This window comes from Anolis sagrei, chromosome 1, assembly GCF_037176765.1.
Source record: "Anolis sagrei isolate rAnoSag1 chromosome 1, rAnoSag1.mat, whole genome shotgun sequence".
Lineage (NCBI taxonomy): Eukaryota > Metazoa > Chordata > Lepidosauria > Squamata > Dactyloidae > Anolis > Anolis sagrei.
In genome coordinates, this window is record NC_090021.1 from 305,723,512 (window position 1) to 305,747,131 (window position 23,620).

Genomic DNA, 23,620 nt, shown 5'->3' on the forward strand with positions numbered 1-23,620 from the left:
AGGTTAAAAAAAGCAATTTTTAACTTCACTGTGTTTCTCTCTCATGAGGTCCTGTGCTGCCAACTCCAGTGAGTGTGAAGAAATTAAAATTCAAGGGAGCTTAGTTAGAATCAGAGAGTTGGAAGAGACCACATGGGCCATATATTCCAACCCCCTGCCATGCAGGAAAAGCACAATCAAAATACACCCCACGGTTGGCTGTTTAAAAGCTTCCAAAGAAGGGCCTTCCACCACCCTCCAAGACAGAGTTCCACTGCTCTTACAGTCAGGAAGATCTTCCTAATGTTCAGGTGGAATCTCCTCTCCTGTAATTTGAACCCATTTCTCAGAATCCTAGTTTCCAGGGCAGCGGAAAGCAAGCCTGCTCCCTCTTCCTTATGACACCCTTTCACATATTTATACATAGCTTTCTCCTGCTTCTTGGCAGTATACATAAGAATGCAGCTTAAAGGAAATGGAAGCAATAGGACCCAGTTCATCACTATATAACAGTGGTTCTCAACCTTTTTTTGACCAGAGACCACTCTCCAACAATAGTATCAAAAGGGTTACGAATCGGTTTTTGGTCAACTTTAGATTTGGTTTGGTTATTTGGAGTGCTGATTCAGAAAATTGCACTGGATAGACCACATCAGCTCTAGTTTCTGATACAGAACATACGCCATCCAGTAGTCGCCATCTGCTTACCCACAGAAACCCGTATTTAATAAGCCTCGGCACTTTAAGAGGGTTTTGTGAGACCAGTCACTCTCGTTGCAATGGTGTAGTAATGGTGAGACCGCTGACCATATTTGAGTTCTTCTGGACCACTGGAACATGACATAAGTCAACAGGCACATTTTAATTTCACCTGATCAACAGATTCACAATAGCTAGTGTGTTTCCCAGTCACTTCCCCAGGATGTGCCAAAAAAATAAATAAATAAAAGCAGACTTTCCTCTGTTAAATGAACCTTTCTCTTTCCATTTTGCAATTTTGATAATAAAGTTTGGATGGTTTCAGACTAAATTTTCTGACATAAAAGCTCTGTTCCATTTTAGGTGAGGTGCAAGACATGGTTGTCTTTCATCTGTAACCTTCACACATTCCCCATTCGCTTATTGAATCTTTTTCTTTCCATGAAAAATCTGCAAAGAGGGAAAAGGTGAAATTGATGCCTTTGGACCATCAAGCACTCCTGGTTTCCCAAGTGTGCTGCATGCCTGGCTAAAGACAGTCACTGGAGAGAGACGCAGTAGCTTCCTTCCAGCATCACTAGAGGTCTCTCTTTACCAGTGAGTTTTTGTCTGGAGGGCAAGAGAAGAAAAATACACTTGCTCTCAATAACTTCTTCATTGGGCACTTGACAGCTCACAGCTTTCTGGAGAACACAAATCCAGCTCACCTTTCAGGGCCCTGCATTGCTGTGGTTCAGCGCTTCTCCAGATACAAACTGACAAGGGATGCCCTGGATCACAGGTTGCATTTTGCATGTAATTGCTACATAACTTCCCCAGCCCACCTCACCATCCAAGGTGAGGCCCTTTCTGCACAGTTAGTCAATAGGATAATCATAGAGGCACCTACACAGATGAGTTCACCAAGTCTGGCTCTTCACTATTTGTGTATTGGTCACAGCTGTAGTGTATAATGAATATACAAGTATATTATATTTATTCAACATTTATTTACATAACATTTGTTATCTATTCCCTATGTCCTACCTCAAGGTTATGAAAGAACTGCAATTCCTCGACTTTTAGAGCACAATATTATTTTATACTATCACTTATTCATTGTTATTATGATGTTATGTAGATTGTAGCTGTGTGAACATCAAGGAGATATTTTATATATTAATCTTAATGATAAAAATATAATTCCCCATATAAATAATCATCATCATATCCATCCCACTTTATCTGTCTAAAAATTGACCCAAAGCAGGTAACACTGAAAACAACACAATGTATAATTTCAAACCTGAAAAACATACACACATTAAAATAGGATTAAACATTGAAACTATTAAAAATAAGCCATTAAAACCATTAAAATCTTATTTACAAACCTAAAACACTTCACAGCACCCCCTAACTTGGTCTTAAAAACATTATTCTTTAAAAGCCTGTCTGAAAAGAAAGGTTAGTCTGCTGTAGATAATTCAAACTGAGGGACAGCCACTGAGAGAGAACGCTTGCTCTCTCGTTCCTACCAACCAAGCTTGCGATAGAGGTGGGACTGAGAGAAGGGAGGATCTCCGGTCCTGGCAGTTTTTACAGGGAGATACAATCTGCTAAATAGCCTGGAACCAAGTTGTTTAGGGTTTAAGGGTCATACCCAGCATTCTAAATTATGCCCGAAAACAAACTGGCAGCCAGTGGAGTTGTTGCAACAGGGGAGTTGTGTTCTCCCTGTAGCCAGCTCCAGTTAACAATGTGACCTCTGCGCTTTTGACCAGCTGAGGTTTCCAAGCACTTTTCAGAGGCAGCCCCTCATAGAGCGTGTTACACTAATCCGAACAGGATGTAGCTAAGGCATGTTGGAATCCTTCCAACCTTGAGGTCAGGACGAAAAGTGCAAACAACATCCATTATACAACAGACAATCCGTAAAATTGTGCTGCTGAGTTACCAATAATTGCATATATTGTCTCCATTACGGATTACCATCTGCTCTGCTGGGATCATCTTCACCCAAGACGGCCAAGAAGAACCGGAGACCTGACCCTGGGTGCCGGCTTGTTTGCTCCACGGGCCTAAGGACCTAGGTTCTTCGGTGCGAACTGTCTGTCTTGACTGAGTGGTTGGAAAGTGAATCCATTTATAGTAGACATTCTTTGCATTATTGAGCACTTTAGAACTATCTATCTCAGCACAAAGTCACGTTAATCTAAGCACTTTAGTTCCTGCTAAATCTCATATCATTACTCTAAGCACTTTAGATCTTGCTAGATTCCATACCTCGACTAAGTGGTCCAAAATCCTAGGTCAAGTGGTCATAGCCATTGCATTTTATGTTCTGTTCTTTGGGTTCCTGCTAACTGTTTACATCAGCATACTACCTCTAGGTCAGTGTTCACTTTACCTTTGCTGCTATTGATATCCCTCAAATTTCCAGCGCAAGTGCACTTTATAATAACTCTAGCACAAGTGCACTTTATAATATTAACACAAGTGCACTTTATAGCTTTTTCAGCGCAAGTGCACTTTATAACAACTTTAGCACAAGTGTACTTTATAGCATCAACACAAGTGCACTTTACAGCCTTTGCTACACTGGAAGGAATAAATAGCATTGAGAGGTGGGAATATTGGGACCCAGAGACAGATAATCAGTACTATGAGTATGCGCCCACAACTGAGATTACAACTGCTGGAAATGGAGGGAACGTCCCCGAGGGGGGTGGGGCTGTGGGTGGAGGGGCCGCCATAGAGGTGGTGACTGGGAGAGGGAGATACGGGAAAGGGAGTATAAAACATTCATTTTGGCCCAAAATTCTCAATAACAAATTGGCAACCTCCAAAGATCTTAGAAATCAAAGACAAAAGCAAATTCGACCCAAAATTCTAAATAGGACATTGACAACTCCAAAAATTATTGTTACTATTCGGCCCGAAATTAATAATGATAATTTGACAACCCCAAAACTCACTCCTGACAATATACAACTGAGGTGCCAGGATGGTGGCCCCTCCAAGCTAAAGGTGGTGCTGTTCAATGCCAGGTCGGTAAATGGAAAATCTTCTATCATTCAAGATCTAATCCAAGAAGAACGAGCCGACCTGTCTTGTATAACGGAGACCTGGTTGGACGAGGGGGGAGGGGTCAATCTCTCCCAACTCTGTCCACCAGGTTATTCCGTTCAGCACCAACCAAGGCTTGGAGGGCGGGGAGGCGGAGTCGCAGTGGTCTATAAGGACTTTATTCCACTGATCAGGTGTCCCATCCCACAATCATCTTCCTTTGAATGTGCCGGCTTTAGGATAGGTGACCGGGACAGGATAGGGATTCTGTTAGTGTACCGACCACCCCGCTGCACTACAGTCTCCCTACCTGAGCTAGGGGGAGTGGTCTCGGACATGGCGTTGAGCTTCCAACGGCTCTTGGTCTTGGGAGATTTCAACGTCCATGCCGAGGCCCCTCTTTCTGGTGCGGCTCAGGACTTCATGGCCGCCATGGCAACCATGGGCCTGTCCCAATTAATATCTGGTCCCACCCATAGTGCCGGGCACACTTTAGATTTGGCTTTTGCCCAGGGATGGGATGAAGGTGACGGGATGGAGGAGCTGACCATCGCCCCATTGCCATGGACCGATCACCACCTGATCAGTTTTAGACTAACTGGGCCTCCTAACCTCCGCAGGGGTGGTGGACCCATTAGAATGGTCCGCCCCAGGAGACTTATGGATCCAAATGGATTCCTGACGGCTCTTGGGGATCTTTCCACCTCCTTGGCTAGTGATACTGTCGATGCTCTGGTCTCTCGTTGGAATAATGAGTTGACCAGGGCAATTGACACTATCGCTCCGGAACGCCCCCTCTCGAGTAACCGAGCTAAACCAGCCTCTTGGTTTACCGAGGAGCTGGCAGCGATGAAGCGAAAGAAGAGGAGGTTAGAGTGCGTGTGGCGCCAGAATCCCACCAATCCAGCCCAAACACACCTGAATGCCTTTTTAAGGTCCTACGGTGTGGCAATAGCGGCAGCTCAGAAAACATTCATCACAGCCAATATTGCATCAGCGAAGAATCGTCCAGCGGAGCTTTTCCGAGTTGTCAGGGGCCTGTTAAATCCGCCAAAAAGCGAGGCCTCGGACAACTCGGTGGCTCGCTGTGAAGCATTTGCTCGATCCTTCGCGGATAAAATTGAGCGGATCCGGTCGGGTTTTGGCGTCATGTTAACGGCAGTCTCTGGGGATGTAACGAGAGCATCTGCTTGTCCAGTTTTGTTGGATTCGTTTCAATTGGTTCAGCTTGAGGATGTGGACAGGATCCTTGGAGAGGTGCGACCCACCACATGCATCCTAGACCCCTGCCCTTCCTGACTGATAAAAGAAGCCAGAGGGGGTTTGGCAGAGTGGGTGAAGGTGATGGTTAATGCCTCCTTACAGGAAGGAAAATTTCCAGCGAGCTTAAAACAAGCTATTATAAAACCGCTGTTGAAGAAACCATCACTGGATCCCACTCAATTTGACAACTATCGGCCTGTTTCCAATCTCCCCTACTTGGGCAAGGTCATGGAACGTGTGGTGGCAACACAACTCCAGGGGTTTCTGGTAGACACTGATTATCTAGACCCGGCACAGTCTGGCTTTAGGCCGGGACATGGAACTGAGACAGCCTTGGTCGCCTTGGTAGATGATCTACGCAGGGAGCTAGACAGGGGGAGTGTGTCCCTGTTAGTTCTGCTGGACCTCTCAGCGGCTTTCGATACCGTCGATCACGGTATCCTTCTGGGCCGCCTCATGGATATGGGGCTCGGAGGCACTGCTCTGCGGTGGCTTCGATCCTTCCTTGAGGGACGGTCCCAGAAGGTGTTACTGGGTGACACCTGTTCGGCCCCACAACCGTTGTTGTGTGGAGTCCCACAGGGTTCTATCTTGTCCCCGATGTTATTTAACATCTACATGAAGCCGCTGGGAGAGATCATTCGGAGTTTCAGACTAAGATGCTATCTCTATGCAGATGACGTCCAAATCTGTCACTCCTTCTCACCTGTCACCAAGGAGGCTGTCCAGACCTTGAACCGGTGTTTAGCCGCTGTATGGAACTGGATGAGAGCTAACAAATTGAAATTGAATCCAGACAAGACAGAGGTCCTACTGGTCAGTCGGAAGGCCGAACAGGGTATAGGGTTACAGCCTGTGTTAGACGGGGTTACACTCCCCCTGAAGACGCAGGTTCGCAGCTTGGGAGTGATCCTGGACTCATCGCTGAGCCTGGAGCCCCAGGTCTCAGAGGTGGCCGGGAGAGCTTTCGCACAATTAAAACTTGTGCGCCAGCTGCGCCCATACCTTGGGAAGTCGGATCTGGCCACGGTGGTCCACGCTCTTGTCACATCCCGGTTGGATTACTGCAACGCACTCTATGTGGGGTTGCCTTTGAAGACTGCTCGGAAACTTCAACTAGTCCAGCGAGAAGCAGCCAGATTGCTCACCGGAGCGGCGTACAGGGAGCACACCACCCCCCTGTTGCATCAGCTCCACTGGCTGCCGATCCAATTCCGAGCACAATTCAAAGTGCTGGTTTTGACCTACAAAACCCTATACGGTTCCGGCCCAGTGTATCTGTCCGAACGGATCTCCCTCTACATCCCACCTCGAAGTTTAAGATCTTCTGGGGAGGCCCTGCTCTCGACCCCGCCAGTGGCACAAGTGAGACTGGCGGGGACGAGGAGCAGGGCCTTCTCAGTGGTGGCCCCCCACCTGTGGAACTCACTCCCCGGGGAGATCAGATCGACGACTTCCCTTCTAGCGTTTAGGAAAAAACTAAAGACCTGGATGTGGGACCAATCTTTTGGCCATGCTGACAACTGATTAAAGGACCTATCGATAGACAAGGACAATGGAATGGATATATGGACTCTGATATATGGACTCTGACATGAGATAGTTTTTATGATTTTAATAGGTATTGATGTTTCATTTTAATTGTTGAACTGTTATCTTTTGTATTGTTTGTTGTGTGATTTGGGCATCTAATTGTGCCTCCTTTGTAAGCCGCCCTGAGTCCCCCCCGGGGTGAGAAGGGCGGGGTATAAGTAGATGAAATAAATAAATAAATAATAAAAATATGTACCATTGAGGTCAGATCCAACCTCTCCAGGAATGAGCACAATTGATGCACCAGCTTTAGCTACACAAAACACTCCTGGCCAGTGATAAAACCTAGGTTTCCAGAGTCAGAGATGAATTTTAGTAGCCCCAAATTGTGAACCTGAGTTTTCAGGGACAGTGTAACCCCATCTAACACAGATTGGATTGCAATTCTCCTATCTATTTTTCAACTGACATGGGACACTTCTGTCTTGTCTGGATTAAGCTTCTGTTTCTTTGCCCTCATCCAGTCAATTACAGCTGACAGGCACCTATTGAGCACAGGAACAGTATTCTTGGAATTAGGTGGACAGGAGTAATAGAACTATAGGAGTAATGGGGCAAATAGTACTATTTTGGTATCAAGTAAACAGTGTATGCTTTCAAAACAATCAGGAGTTCAGAGCACTTTTAATGTGGGAAAAGAGCAAATACATTAGAAACTTTTTAGTTTAGAAAAAGAAGGGGGGAACCCTAAGATGGATTTGATAGAAGTTTATGTAATGATGTATTAAGCAGACAGAGATAATTTTTTCTTTCTGTTTTGTCATTGCTGTGAAAACTCGGGTCTACCCACTTTTGTGCCAACTAGTCAGCAATTTCTTCAGTCACCATTTGAATCCTCCACAATCATCATCAATCTATCCAGCCTGCCATGAAGCTGGAGAGGATCAATCTAAGAGCAAAGAAGAGTGAGTTGTTTGCAGATCTTTGGGGGCTCTCAAGGGAACCTCGCAGCGTTTGATGACAGTGAGCCTGGCAGGAAGCTGGGGTGATAGATTGAAGAAGATGAGGCCATTGCTTGGCTGAGAAGTGATATGCAACAGCTGTGACAGGTGCCTATGTCTGTCCCTCAACCTGCAATCTCTCCTAATGGGAAAGATTGAGGAGTCTAGAATGAAATGTGTCATGTCCAAGAAAGATGGGAAGAAAGGTGGGGACTCCAGAGATGCAAACAGCAAAATGGAGATGAAAGGAAGCAAAAAAGCAGTTACAGCTACGCATTTACTCATCAATATAGTTTCTTTATGCTTTTGAAACAGGAAAACTTTTTTAGGGCTTGGTGTTGAATTTGTGTTATATTAGGCAAACATTGTAATTTTAATCAGGCAAAAAAAGTCATATGGTTATAATATTGAGAAATACTTCCTATGTAATGTTATCAGAGTTAATCTCACCATTAAACAAAATGAAGCCACTGCCTCAAAAGGCAGTGAAGAGTAGATAGAGCTGTGGACTGGCCTATAAACTGCCCTTTAGCCCTTCAATGTTATGAAGGGTGCTGTGCCATCAACACTACTGAAGACAGATTTGACTTGCCAAGTCTGGTTGGCTTTGGTATCTGTTATAGGTGCCCTATACTTTGGCTTTCATTTCAAACAGAAAAGTGCCTTTTACCAGTGAACCATGCTGAATGGGGAGGAAAGCCTACATCCAACTGCTAGTGTAGATCCAATCAATTGAGGGGAGCTTGGTCCACAGATTCCATACATTGAGAATTGAATTTAGGCTGATGATTCTAGTTGGAACAGAAGCAGATATTTGAGGTGTGTTTTGCTTACCTCCTTTTCTCTCCTGCAATCCTTCCTACAAGACAGTTGCTTGTAGATGGATATCTGTTGAGGGGTGTGAATGAGTGGGGAGGCAGTATAAAGTTCAACTGAGCAGCAAAGCCTGATGTATGAATACTCCATCACAGACATCAGAAGAGCTACAAGACCAAGAATAAGCCAGGAGAGTAAAGACAAAGATCCACCCAGAGGAAAAGTGTTCTTACCATACATCAAGGGAACCACTGACCGCATAGGAAAGCTGATGAGGAACATGGCCATACAACCCGGAAAACTCACAGCAACCCAGGGTCTGATTTCTCTCTCTCTCGGGGAGATAGGGCAGTCTATAAATAAATAAATAAATAAATAAATAAATAAATAAATAAATAAATAAATATTATTTATTATTATTAGACTTGGGATTGTGCTCAAATTTAGCTTCAAATGAGAAATCAAAGGTGTTGAACCCTATTCTTACTGAACAAAGAGTAACAGTGATCTTTTTAAACTTCACAAATAGTACATTGATAGAGCCCCGAGAACAACTTATTCCCCTGTAGTCTCTTCCTCCATATTTTTTTTTCCTTGATGGAATTCCACACAAGAAATATGCTTTGCTGAATCCTTGTTTTGGTTTTTCATTCCAGTCTTCATCAGACACCTGGGAACCAGCAAAGCATTTTCCTCTTCTGATGAAGATGGCTTTTGCATTGCCATCCCTTTCCGTATTTTAGAATGCTGCCCAAGTTAACTCTGCTGACTTACTATGGAGCTCTACTACTGCCACAACTATCACCACCAGCACCACCTCCTCCTTCTCCAGTGCTCTGCTGGCATAGTTACTTCAATTCTATTTTGGCCACCTACACATTTCTTTTGCTACTTCAACCCCCCTCACACACACCCCCAAACCTCACAGACACTTCTTTTTATGCAGTTGGAGGCTACCCTTATTTAAAGACAAACATTTGCCTCCATGACATCCAATTTTATGTGGACACAGCTGTCTGCTAGTTTATCCTGTAGTTTATCCCCTAGATGACAGTTTTCATTGGGATTATAATCCAAAAAATATAGAGGATGCCCTGATGGGAAATCTTGTCTTACTTAGTAATGACAAATTCATTCTGCAAATGTTTCCAAGATCTCAATTTAGTGCCATGTAGTATAAATAGATGCCACTAGTGTTATATTTAGCTTCCAATATAAACCTCCTGTTTTCCATTACAAACCTTATCAATATACTACTTGACTACATACAGAATACACAGTGAAATAGGACAATGAATGCAGATTGTAAGCCAATGTATCATGTATATGTGTAACTACACATATTTACACATTACACTCTCAATGTCAATGCGTAAGTGCATGTACAATTCCTCACATGGAAGTCCACATCCAACGCTGTCCACAACAAAAGCCCTACATGTGTAGCATAGATCCTATTCTCATAAAAACAAAAGCAGTATTGGGTTGTTGTAGGTTTTTCGGGCTGTTATGGTTATGTTCTAGAAGTATTCTCTCCTGACATTTCACCTGCATCTATGACAGGCATCCTAGAATACTTCTAGAACATGGCCATACAGCCCAAAAAACCTACAGCAACCTAGTGACTCTGGCCATAAAAGCCTTTGACAAAAGCAGTATTTTAAAAACAACAACAACAACTAAACAACAATGTGTGTGGAGGGAAAGATCTCAAATAGCACAGCATGGACTGGAAAATGTTCAGGTGCAGATTGATAGATGGAGCAAAGGAACTCATAGTTTTTGAGCTCACATTCATATACTTGTAACAAAATCACCATTGAGTCATCTGTATTACTTTCAAATGGAAGTAACTTTATGACACAACCAAGCTGCAGTAAGTCTCAGCCCTTATCTGATGCATGTAACAAAAGACCTGGAGAATCCTGGCATTTTATTAACGGAACCTGTCAGGGTGAGATCTATCATCAGGCAGACTGAGGCATCTTCTACGGGTCACAGCTGCTGGGGGCAAGATCAGCAACCACCTCAGGACTATCTCCATCTAATTTAGAAGAAAGCAATGTTCTTCATAACAACAACAAAAGCCCTAATCTCAATTATTCTATCTGATCCTCTTTTAAGCAATTCAAGGGCACTTCCAGACTATACTTAAATCTGCCTCAGAGTGGGTTTAAGTTCCCACCCTCACCCCCCCCCCAAAAAAACGGGCATTGCCCATTGGCTGCCCTCATGCCATTGCAAAAATGTTTGGGATGGCATTGGGCCATCCAACCACACCCCAAACCTTAAAAAAAGGAAGGCTTACCTGCTGGACTTTGGGAACATACCAAGGGTGCTCCAGGAGGTGGGGGGTGGAGTGATCCCCCCTGCTTCCTGGCACATCATTGGTACATTCCAGGAGGCTTGCAGAGAGACCTAATGGCAACCAGGTAAGTTTTCCTTTATTTTTAAAGTTGGTGTGGGGGGGGGGGGGTACCTAGGAGTGAGTCCCCACAGTGCCTCTACCCCATTAGAACCAGACCTTTCAGGAAGGCCCAGATCTAACGGGGTATCTAAATAATTTGGGTCAAAGCAGGGTTTACCTGCTTTGATTCTAATTACTTCTCTTTTACCTGAGGTGTCATTTGGACACCTTAGGTAAAAATCCTACAGGGCCTGGGATATGGGCCCTGTCTGTAAGGACCCCAATTTGGCTGCCACCATGATATCTTGTTTTTAAAAAATATATTTTATTTATTTTATCATAATTTAATACATTTGTTATACATAGTTTGTTTTACAGCAAACACAGCATATTCAACACAATCTACCATGCATTAAGTTTTGGCATCTACTGTTATTTTTACACTTCTACATATTTTCTATCTCTATCTCTCACCTGTCTGAAAGGGCCCCAAGTTGGCTGCTATCATGACATCTTGTGACAATGTATTTCACAAGGTTTATTATGCACTATGTGAAGAAGTGCTTCCTTTTATTCATTCTGAATCTCCAGAATCAAAGGATGCTCCTGGGTTCTAGAATGATGAGAAAGGGAGAAAATTCTCTAGCTATTGTACACACCATGCTTAATTTTAAAGAAAGGCTAAAGCCATTTCATTGTGTTCTGAGCATGGTGTTGACCCAAGACAGCCTTCTGCCTGCAGTGGACAAGAGGACACTTCCTGCCACATTCCAGAGAGAGAATGACTGGACTGCAATTTACTTATATTCCCGTACTGATGATGTCATCATTTGTGACATCTCAGGACAGCAGAACAGTTTAGGATGTCAAGAGAGGTTTTGTTTTATGAGTTGATTCTGTGTATCAGCAACTGAAGAATATTAGATGGATGCCTTCATGTCCTGCTGCCAAGCTTTCTACTAACTGCTGTGCAAACAGAATGTAGATGGACCTCTGGTGTGATCCAGCAAGTCTCTATTTTTATGTCATTCTAAGTTATTTTTCTAACACATACTTTTGAAACAGCTGTAAATACCAGTTGCGCTCGTATCTTGGGTAGCCAGACTTGGTCACAGTGGTCCAGGCTCTTGTGACATCTAGGATAGACTACTACAACACACTCTACATGGGGTTGCCTTTGAAGACTGTTCAGAAGCTTCAAATAATCCAGCAAGAGGCAGCCGGGTTAATAACTGGAGTGGCATACAGGAAGCATACAACTACCATGTTGCATCAGCTCGACTGGCTGCCAGGTTGCTATCGGGCACAATTCAAAATGCTGGCTTTGGCCTATAAAGCCCTAAACGGCCCCAGCCCAATTTACCGGTCTGAACGCATTTCCCCCATGAACCATTGCAGTGATTAAGATCTTCCGAGGAGGCCCTGCTCTCTGTCCCACTATTGTCACAGGAGCGATTGGCAGGAACAAAAGAGAGGGCCTTCTCGATGATTGCCCCCTGTCTATGGAACTCCCTTCCTGGTGAGATCAGATTGGCCCCCTCTCCTGTCCTTCAGAAGGATGGTAAAAATATGGCTGTGGGACCAAGCTTTCGGGACAGTGCAATAAAGCAGTATCAGGAAACCTTACCAGGTCAATTAGATTTAATGCAGATGATCGAGACGGTTTTAAACAGTGTATTTTAATGCTGAGATAAATGTTTTTAATGTTTATGTATTCATATAATGAATTCATGTCCCAGCATTGAATGTTTGCCATTTGTATGTTGTGCTCTGCCTTGAGTCCCCTTTGGGGTGAGAAGGGCGGAATATAAATGTTTTTAATTAATTAATTAAAATGGATTGTACCCAATTCCCATTCCCCTTTGTTCCTGCTCTAAGCACCAGATCGTAGTAGTTCCAGAGTGCTAGTACAAAAAGCTGGGCATCAACAGGACCTGAATTAGCAGTTTTTCAGGGTTTTCCACAAATCTCTGGTCGGTATTACTTACATAAAGCTACTCTCAATAGTGCATTTCATCAGTAATACGTGAATGACAGTCATAAGCTCACATTCATGGGTTTGACTTAGATTTATTCATTTCTGTATGACTGTTTCTACAGGTTTGTCAATACAGTACAAGGGGGCCTGTTTATTTTGTCCATGTGGTACAGAGTGCTACAGGAAAGAACACTGCAGAGGTTGAATAGTTGTGTTATGCTAGTAATTACAGCAGATAAACGAATCTGCTCACAGGCTACAGTCCCCAACAGGCCTTACAGGCGGGCGGCACAGCTCAGCCGCTGAAGTCTATTCATTTTAATAAGAGGGACACCCTGTGTTATTAAGAAGAGTGTTTATTACAGTCGCTCTGTGCTGGCAGCAACTTCCATCATCGTTAAATGGCAGATGGGGGGAGGAGGAGGGCCAAACGCTGTAGGCTTCTCTCTCTCTCTCTCTCTCTCTCTCTCTGACTAGGGTCTTGCAACTAGGCAGTGAGTGGAGGTTGCATGAAACCCTTTTTGGTTCCCACTCTTTGTTTCTATTCTGATTATAAAAGAAAACAGATGTGTTGACTGAGACTATATCATAATTTCTGAGTAGGGTAGCAATGTATCCTGCTTAACAATCCCCAGGTCAAAGAGCTATCCAGCCAAATTCCAATTTCAATATAAAAGTAAGCAAGAAGGTGGAAGGCAGAACTCAGAAGCCTTGAAGTTACCCATCAATAGTTACCTACAGAATAAAATAAGCAAGCAGAGACAATGGTCACCTGGTCATTTCTAGTCTTAGCCAGCTCTAGGAGTGAGACATGCTCTAGATCAGGACTGCACAGCCTGTGGCCCTCCAAGAGTTTTGGCCTTCAGCTCCCAGAATTCCTGACCATTGGACACGCTGAACAGGGATTCTTGGAGTTGGAGTACCAAATACCTGGAGGACCAGAAGTTGTGCAGTTCTGATCTAGCGCATGTCTCATTCAGGCTAATGCTAGGGCTGGCCATGACTAGCAATGCCAACAGGACTGCTGACTGAAAGGTCAGTGGTTCAAATCCAGGGAGCGGGGTGAGCTCCTGTCTGTCAGCTCCAGCTTCTCATGCGGGGACATGAGAGAAGCCTCCCACAGGATGGTAAAACATTTGGTTGTCTTCTGAGCAACGCCCTTGCAGATGGCCAATTCTCTCACACCAGAAGCGATTTGCAATTTCTGAAGTCACTCCTGACATAAAAAAAAACACCCTGGCCATTGTCTTCCCCAATATAGCACTTGCACTGTAAGAGAGAATACACTATGTGGACAACCCTATTTCGGTTTTAAGATGCTCTGTCATCTATCTTCATTTATCAGCCTGCTCAACATTTTAATTAGTTTCAGAACTAGCTGAGTAGCTCTCAGCTTTGTAAGAACTCTACATGTTCGCCTTTTATTGGCAATAGCAGGAATATAGTAAGAAGAAGCCCTAAGAGCTGTTTGCATTAAGGTAAAACATAATACAGTCAGCCCTCTACATTTGCTGGGTTCAAAGAAATAAGATCCCCACTAATGTGGAAAAACCACACACACACACCTTATTTTTAAAACCTTTCTAGGAATCTCTAGCTCCTCCATCATGGAAGTGACCATAGAATCACACTGGAGGGCCTAGGGATTCCTAAAGAGAACATTATAACCAAATATGTAAATACTCACATCTGCAAAGGTCAAACCCACATATAAGGAGGGCTGACTCTATTTTTAGAGATTTTATTTCACTGCATTTGGCTTGAATGTTTCTTTTTTAATTCAAGGTTACACTTAGGGAGAGACGGGTCTGCAAGCCTGCAACCAAGAGGCAGTTACACAAACAATGCAGGTTGGCTGGCATCTGAGATGTCATCACACAGTCCACTTCATTTCTTCTTAAGGGTGTACTTTTAATAAGATGGCGAAATTAGCTCAACAATTTTGATGCACTGATCTACACTTTTACAATCAAAAAGCCAGAAAAATGGAGGAAAAGCAAGACTGATAAACAAGCCAGCATTTGATTTGCTACTACAGATGCCTCTCATTTTAGTTGCAAAACTGAGAAGAAGTTTGACTTCTTGTACTATAGATGAAAAAGCTGCTTTTCATCTCAATCTGTCAATTATGGGATTTTTCACTTGATCTGGCAGTTTAATCTCTGAAGTTTGTGTGGATCTAGCTCACAGCTGCACATAACATCCAGGCATGCAAATATTTTGCTTAATTATCAATAATAATAATAATAATAAACAACTTTATTTATACCCTGCCACCATCTCTCCCAACGGGGACTCAGGGCGGCTTACATGAGGCCAAGCCCAAACAGCAAAGTACAATAAAATAAAAACTAAAACACAAACAACAACACAGTAAAGTACATAAAACATATGCATACAATAAGTAATATACAAATACAATATCCACAATCACAATGACGAGCAAGCCGCATGTACAAAATAAAATGTTAAAACTCAGGGTGAGATAAAGGAGGAGCAGATTTGCGACGAAGAGCTCATGAAGAAACGGGGTTGTAAAAACAGGCCTTCATACAAGGGGGGAGTTGTACCTTTAAGGCAGAATACACGGATCTGAAGCTGGAAGTGGTACCTTTTTGTAAAACATATACAGTTAACAATTAAAGAATTCTGAGTGTAGAATTCATTCTGAGAATCAGAACTGAAAGGGGGCTCAGAGCCAATCCAGCTTAGTTATCCCATATTTTCTTTAGCTTATCTGTATTATTTAGGATGAGTGGGGATGTTTTTGTGCCATTTTGTTACTGCTATTATCAAACAGATGGGTTAGATATCCTATCTAATCTTTTGTAAATCAACAAGAGTTGTACCTGTAGATTTAGAGTTGTCTTATACCAACAACAACTATAACAATTATGAATCCAGTGGGGCTTGATGGTTAAAAGCATTAGCTGTTTTCTAGTTAAAATCTGAGCAATGAACTCAGTGAAAGGCTTTAGGCTAGTAGTTCTTAATCTGTGGGCCGCGGACCACCAGTGGGCCATGAGGACGAAAGGTCCACAAGCCTTATTCCTCTTTATTTGTTTGTTTAATTTCCACTCCTTTTGTGCTGCCTGCCACACCTTCCCTGTCGCTGACCACAGCATATGTTCTGTATCAGAAACCAGAGCTGATGTGGTCTATCCAATGCCATTTTCTGAACCAGCACCCCAAACCGAATCTAAAGTTGACCAAAAACAGATTCGTAACCCTTTTGGTACTAATGTTGGAGAGTGGTCCCTGGACAAAGTGGTCCCTGGTCAAGGGATCCCTAGTCAAAGTGGTCCCTGGTCAAATAAAGACTGGGAACCACTGGTTTAGACAAAGCTACAGCCTCAAATTCTTCATGAATGCAATTTTCCTACTTCTTGGCAGGGGGTTGGACTGGATGGCCCAAGAGGTCTCTTCCAAATCAATGATTCTATGATTCTACATCATCTTCAATGCTACTGCTCATTTGAAGTATTACAAGTAATACATTAACATGTAATAGTATTATAAAATGTGTACATCTGTTTTCAAACAATGAGCACAGATTTCTAGCATGTTCTGAATTCGCACTGAATAATGGAAATTAATTGCCAATAATACCCTGTCTTTGAAACTGGTTTTTGTAGTTTTATGTATGCAGTAAATGTTTCTATCTTGTACATCTGCTACTTGGAAAGCAGGACACTGCAAGGCAAAAAGGAAGACAGAAAATATGCAATTTAATGGCAGAAGAGAGCCAATACAGGTATTTCACCTCTCATTTGCATTTTTAAGGCACAGCAAAATCCTCTTTCCTTGGCATGGTGGATATCTAAACGACTCTGGGTAAGGACAGTCATTTCAGGTTCGTTTAACAGTCTTTATGGGTCTTGAAAGACTTACTTACTTAGAAGGTAAAACATCTGTGCCCAGTAATAGGTGAAAAGGTAGTTATTTTCTCAGATAAAAATAATCTCTGTCTCACATGCAGAAATTAGGCTAGTTTGTACCTATTGACAGAATTTTTTCATGGCCACAGGTCCCCCCTCCTCTAGAAACTGCTTTGAGTATTGGTGCTAACCATGCTCCATGGGACTCTTGTCAGCCCCACATAACATTAAGGTACTTCTAGGTCTCTGTAGGATGTGCAAGGTTGATTGGGACCAGTTCATGTCACTTTAGGCCACTTGCTCATCACTATAACTCTAGGGTGAATAACAAGAGGCCGGGAATCTGCAAGCGCAGGCCTCTGCATAGCCTGCCCTTTCACTCTCTTTTATTTGCCCCCGAGATTTATGCTGCCTATCTCCTTTCCCTTTGTCCACTGGTCGGGCCCTATAAGTCATGTCCCCAGCCTGACAGGTCACATGGGCTGTGCTGCTGCTCTGTCAGAGTGAGTGATGCCAAGGAGTGATTAAAAGAGAGGAGGGGTGAGAGGTCAGCAGCAGACGGCATGATGGGAGTGTGGAATGTAATTATCAGCCCCGTGACATACGGCTGGGGGCTTTAATGGATCAACACACATTGGCTGGGGGCTGGGAAGGAGGTTCTAAGGAACGGGTGGACAGGGGAAAGAGCACAAGGGAAGGCCTGGGGTTTCTGCATCCCCCATCCCTTCTGATAAAAGGAAAGGTACCTGTAAATGTTCATTTATCCTCTGCTGATGGGTTTTGTGTAAACGCTATAAACTGATGTGCTGTAAATGTCATGTGGAAGCACTCCTATGGGGTTGAGGAGGAACTTTCTAAAGTGGCCTTGGAAGAAGGGTAGGGGAAAGGATAGCCTTCCAACTGCTGTTGGACTACAAAACCTATCTTCCTTGACAAGAGGCCATTCTGGCTGGAGTTGAGAAATGTAAAACATCCTCTGGGGACCATGGATTGCTTATTCCTGTTTTAGGAGGACTCCTCAAGCGAGGTGTTACACAATCCAAAAAACATTTTGTCATGCTGGGATTCCCACAGGGTCGGGCACAGTGGCTTTCCAGATGTCTGGGACCTTCTTGACTCCTTTCATCCAATGGTAAAAAATTAGGGGATGCCCAGTTTAAAATAAAAGCGGAGTTCATAATTGCTTACCTTTGAGTCAGAATCAAGGCTTATTTCTAGAATTAGTTTTGAGTAGAATCATACAATCATTGCCTTTTATTTATTTATTTACCACATTTATATACCGCCCCTCTCAACCCAGAGGTGACTCAGAGTGGTTCTCTATTGGCAACAATTTGATGCCTCAACAATGATAACAAATAAAACAATAACAAAATACTGTTAAAAAACATTAGCACACAATATAAGAATATAAAAAAACGTACAAAGCCTTAAAAACATTACCATGAGCGTCTCCATATCAAGTCATTATTCAATTGCGTTGTCAAGTGGTTCCATGACTTCATATAACTATGCCGTATTTGGGAAGGCCTGCTCAAAAGCCAGGTTTTCACTTTTCTTTGAAAAGTCAAGAGGAGAAAGTTGTATTGCAACACGTATGAAAAGTACTGGGAAAATTGCTATGGAACATAACAGCTCTAGGCTACACAATTTGTGTTACTTCAAACTAGGCATGGGGAACCTGTGGCCCTCTGGCTGCTGTTAGATTCTAACACGCACCAAGCCTATCAACATGGTTCTTGGGTCAAAGATTTCAGGAGCTGTAGTCCAATAGCATCTGGAAATCCACAGGTTTCCTATACCTTCTTTAAAACATAATGTTAAACTTTTCCAATATGAGAATATACCTAAATATTTTATTGGACCATGAAAAAAGCAGTATACCCAAAAGTTTCCCCAGGGATTTTTTTTGTTAACCCCAAGTTTCCTCATTCTTCAGGAGACAAAACCCCTTTCTTTCTTCCCCAGTATTCCTCACAGCCATGCGAAATAAACTTCTTACTTTTACTTGAACATAGGGATCTATTGTATTAAATTCCAATTTTAGACACAGAGGGCATGGATAAATTGGTGGGAGAGAACCAATGAAGATTCCAAGATCACATGTAATTCACGTCAATGTGGATATTTTACCACCAAGCTCACTTCTTTGCATGTCTACTGAGGAGAAAGCTATAGCGTAAAGCAATGGTTCCCAACCTGTGGTCCGTGGGCCACCAGTGGTCTGCAAGAACATAAATATGTTCCACGGCCTCACCATTACAACATCATTGACTTGAAACCACACAGTAATGAGAGTGATTAGTCTCATGAAACCTTCTTATAGTGATGAGGCAACGAGGATGCTGGAAGGGGAGAGACTGACTACCCACGAAAGATTACTACTACCACATCAGCTCTAGATTATTAAATATGGTTTTCTGTGGGTGAGCAGATGGAGACTACTAGATGGCATATGTTCTGTATCCGAAACTAGAGCTGATGTGGTCTATCCAATGCAATTTCTGAATCAGCACCCCTAAATAACCAAACCGAACCTAAAGTTTACCAAAAACTGATTTGCAACCCTTTTGGTACTAATGTTGAAGAGTGGTTCCTGGTCAAGTGGTCCCTGGTCAAGAAAAGATTGGGAACCACTGCTGTAAAGCTATGACTTCCAATTTTGCAAACCATATCTCTGAATAGTTGACAGAAACACAATTATTTAATGTTATCACACTGGCAGAGTAGCACAATCATGTCACTGTAGTCACATCAGTTATGAGTGGATTCTTTATACATAGCTTGCAAGTTTTACAAAACTTCTTCATAGGTCACTGGAACTAAACTATGAAAGGAATTAACTCACAAATCAGTAAAAATGCTGTGAGTGTCCACAGTAAATGCGTAAGAACCAGTCATTATTACAGGGCATCTCAAAATAGACCAGAAACAGCTATATCCATGGGACCAATATTATGTTAGCAAATATATAGGATAACATCCAAAGCAGGGATCTCTGCTTCATAATCTGAGTGTTTCCCAATAGCAGGACACAAAAGGCTTCTTTACAATTTTAAGTGTCTTTTTTGAAACTTTAATTTCGGCCAGTATCTCCCACAGCCAAAAATTGTAGATGGGCATGTTGTAGTTGACTTGTTGATTAATACAACAACTCCAAACACAACAACAGTAATTTAGTAGAGCTACATTTGATGCAGAAGGGCAAATAAGATATTAGTTTTGAGGAAGTTCATTAGTTTATTATAACCGCCATCTGGAAAATGAGAAGTTATCCGTATTTCTCCTTTTTAAATTTATTTTAATTGTTTGTGCGGGCAGTCCCCAAGTCACAAACAAGATAGGTTCTGTAGGTTTGTTCTGAAGTTGAATTTGTTTGTATGTCAGAAAAGGTATGTTTTTTTCATTGTAACTCCAGCCAAATGTGGATAGCATAAGGAAGGGTTAATTCAGGATTCCTTTATTAGATCATCATCATCATCATCACTTTATTTCTTAATTAATCGCTCTCCACCAAGGTGCTCCGAGCGACTTACAATTGAAAACAGTTTATACACAATATAAAACATTCAATATAAAAACATTCAACATAAGCATTAGATGCCTTTGCGAGTTCTAGATTTCTGATTTCTTGAACTGTAGTCGCCATTCCAATTAATGACTGAATCAAGATATGGAAAAACGTCAACTATTTCAGTGTCTTGATTGCCAAAGTTAAAGCTACCTGAACCATTTGTGGTATTTTTTTTGTTTCTTTATGTTCAGCTGTAATGTTCAGCTTTGCACTTTCTTTAATAATCATCCCAAGTCTTTGCTATTTTCTTCTAGTTGTATGGCGTCATCAGTATATCTTTAATAGCTGGTACCTTTCTCTTCAATTTTCATGCCTCTTCCCTCCAAGTTTAATCTTTCGTTATGTTAAACATACACATTAAAAAGATAGGATGATAAAATGTAATCAAGTGGAAATCATTCAATTTCTTCATATTCTATCTTGGCAGTAGTTTCTTGCACTGAATACAGATTACACATCGGGACAATCAAATGTTGTAGCACTCTATTTCTTTAAGAGTGATCAATAGTTTTCCATGAGCTACACGATCAAAGGCTCTGCTAGAATCTGTAAAGTACATGCTGATTTCCTTCTGATTTTTTGATGCCTTCCATTATCCAACATATGTTTGCAATATGATCCCTGGTGCCTCTTCCTTTCCTGAATGTAGCTTGGACATCTAGCATTTCTTATTCCATATATGGTAGAAGTCCTTATTGTAAAAATTTGAGTGGCAATTTGCTCGTATGGGAGGTTAATGTAATGGCCCTGTGTTTATTGCAATCCCTGGTGTATCTTTTTTCTGGGGACTATATTGAGCTTTTCCAATTTGTGGGCCATTGTTTTGTTTTCCATGTTGGTTGACACATTTTAGTTAGAACTAGAGTAGATTCTGTCTTTATAGCTTGAAGCAGCTCTATTGGTATGTGACCTGTTCCTAGTGATTTATTTCTCCTGAGTACCCTCGGTGCCGTTTCAACTTCACTTTCCCAAATTGGCAGTTCATTTTCAAATGGTTCTTCCTTGAATGAATTTGTCATTCTTTCATCTCTTTTATAAAGCTCTTCAGTGTATTTCTTCCATTATCTTATTATTTCAACTTGGTCACATAATGTAAAAAAAAATTAGAAGAAGGGCTCTCAAGTGTGTGGGGAAATTGTTAGCAACTGCCTAATGGAGAAAGAAAAAGGGTAGAATGGTTGAAAACAAGCCATGGAAGTGGAGTTCACATGTGCGAGGAGATCATATATGTGTACATGTGTGGTTGAGAGGTATGATGAGGCATGGCAATGAGACAAAAGGACTGGAGAAGAACAGGTAGGGAGATTAAGAGCAATTGACAGAAGTGGAAGCAACTGGGAAAGGGGGGCAGTTAGAGTGCAAAGGGGTGAGAATCTGGCTGAAGGGAAGACAGCGTGACTGTGTCTGATCTACACTGACGAGTACCAATGTTAACTGTCACCTCTCATCTCTAAACTAAATCACACCCTGAATTGGAGGCAGCGAGCAACTGATAGTCAGCCTCAGCAAGACGACAAGTCAATCAGAGCAGAGGTGCGTGGAGAGACACCAGCTTTATAGGGCTCAGTGCCTTCATTCATCCTGGGATTTACACCTGTCAGTTTTCCTGGAGCAGAGGCAGAGGCGGGAAAGAGGGGAGTGAGGGCACTCACTTCAACACTGTTTAGCATGAGAACAACAGCAACATGCTCTCCTTCCTGAGCCATGCCCATTTCTGCACTCATCCTCCTCCCTTTGCATTCTTTCTTCTCCATTGTAAAACATATGTTATCTATATCTGACAAAGCATGCCCTTCTTTTAGGAAGGCTACCTTAGGCAGCAGTTTATGGAATATATACAAGATCCCCCCTGCAATGTAAGGAAATGTAAAAGGCTTATATTGATTGTGATTATTATTTGAAGGCTAAGTAAATACATGGGGGGGGGGGGGGGCTGGTGGCGCAGCAGGTTAACCTGCTGAGCTGCTGAACTTGCTGTCCGAAAGGTCTGCGTTTCGAATCCAGGGAGCTGGTGAGCTCCCACTGTTGGCCCAGCTTCTGCCAACCTAGCAGTTTGAAAACATGTGAGTAGATCAATAGGTACTGCTTCTGCGGGAAGGTAATGGCACTCCATGCAGTCATGCTGGCCACATGACCTAGGAGGTGTCTATGGACAACGCCGGCTCTTTGGATTAGAAATGGAAATGAGCACCACCCTCCAGAGTTGGACATGATTAGACTTAATGTCAAGGGAAACCTTTACCTTAAGTAAATACATTTGTTTAATAATACATGTTACAATCATGACTTAATCAGGTACAAATTCCATCTTAAATTACAATATTATGTTCAAATTATTATTCCTGCATAGCAATGTACTGCTTGCATTATGTAAACACAGAGTTGTAAACATCATGTAATTTTGCAAGTCTGCTCTACTGTCAGACTCTTTGATCCTGATAAGATGGATAAATGCAAAAATTTACTGAATTTTAAGCTGTTAATGGTTTGTTTATTTATTTCTATCCAGTCCTCCTCCCCACAGGTATTCAAGGCAGCTAACACATTTTGTGAATGTGAGCAAATTGTAGATTATTCAGTATACAATCTGGTACCTCACCTGAAAAAAAAAGTTGAGTGTTGTTCAGTGTATGCTCCCCCCACCACACACACACACACACACAATTATCCATTCATTGTTTCTCTTCTTAAACACACAATATTCTATGTTCACTAAGTGTTGGTCTTTTACATGTGTGTACCTCTTTGGCCCTCTCATAGACATGTTTTCTATGGGCCCTTCCTCACAGCTCTATATCCCAGAATATCAAGGCAAAAAATCCCACATTATCTGAGTGTGGACTCAGATAACCCAGTTAAAAGCAAATATTGTGAGATTTTCTGCCTTGATATTCTGGGATATAGGGCTGTGTGGAAAGGTCTTAGTCTGCTAACTTCAGTTGTTAGTTATGCACCTGTTTTGTTTGTTTGTTTTTAGTGAGGAACCTATTTTGGCTAACTCAATTGCTGACCTCTCTATTAAAACATCTCTTTAACAGAATGGTATCAATGTTGGAGGCAGGGAATGAAGAGACCTCTAGATCTCCCTATCAAGCAAGATTATTTTTAGAAAGTATTTAGATGGGGTAGATGGGCCTGATTTGTTTTTGAAATCATGATCCATGCTCAGAGCCTTGACCTGAGATGGAGTGAGCAAAGGGGTCTGAAAGCATTAAAGGAAGTTTCTAGTAGGTGATTTGATGATTTCAGGTTTATCCTGGAGATGCTTCTTGGAAGACTGTGGCCCTTCCACACAGCTGAATAAAACTCCCACATTATCTGCTTTGAATATGAAGAGGCACAAATGGAGGGCGAAAGAGAGAAACATGCCAAGAGGAAGGTGCATCAAGCCAACCCTGACCGGGATTGCCTTCCACCTGGAAACTGATGCCCTCATTGCAGAAC

At 42.3% G+C, this 23,620-nt stretch overlaps 1 long non-coding RNA gene across 2 annotated transcripts in view; it reads right to left on the bottom strand.

Moving 5' to 3' along the window:
- The window catches only part of LOC132761818 (uncharacterized), a 43,326-nt gene that overhangs the window by 12,223 nt on the left and 7,483 nt on the right, over nucleotides 1-23,620 (bottom strand). The window contains exon 2 of one of the 2 annotated variants that reach the window (XR_010908992.1): nucleotides 8,573-8,692. The exons of the other annotated variant lie outside the window; for it this stretch is intronic. This is a non-coding gene — a long non-coding RNA (uncharacterized lncRNA). The remainder of the gene's footprint in view (nucleotides 1-8,572; nucleotides 8,693-23,620) is intronic. 2 annotated transcript variants of the gene reach the window in all.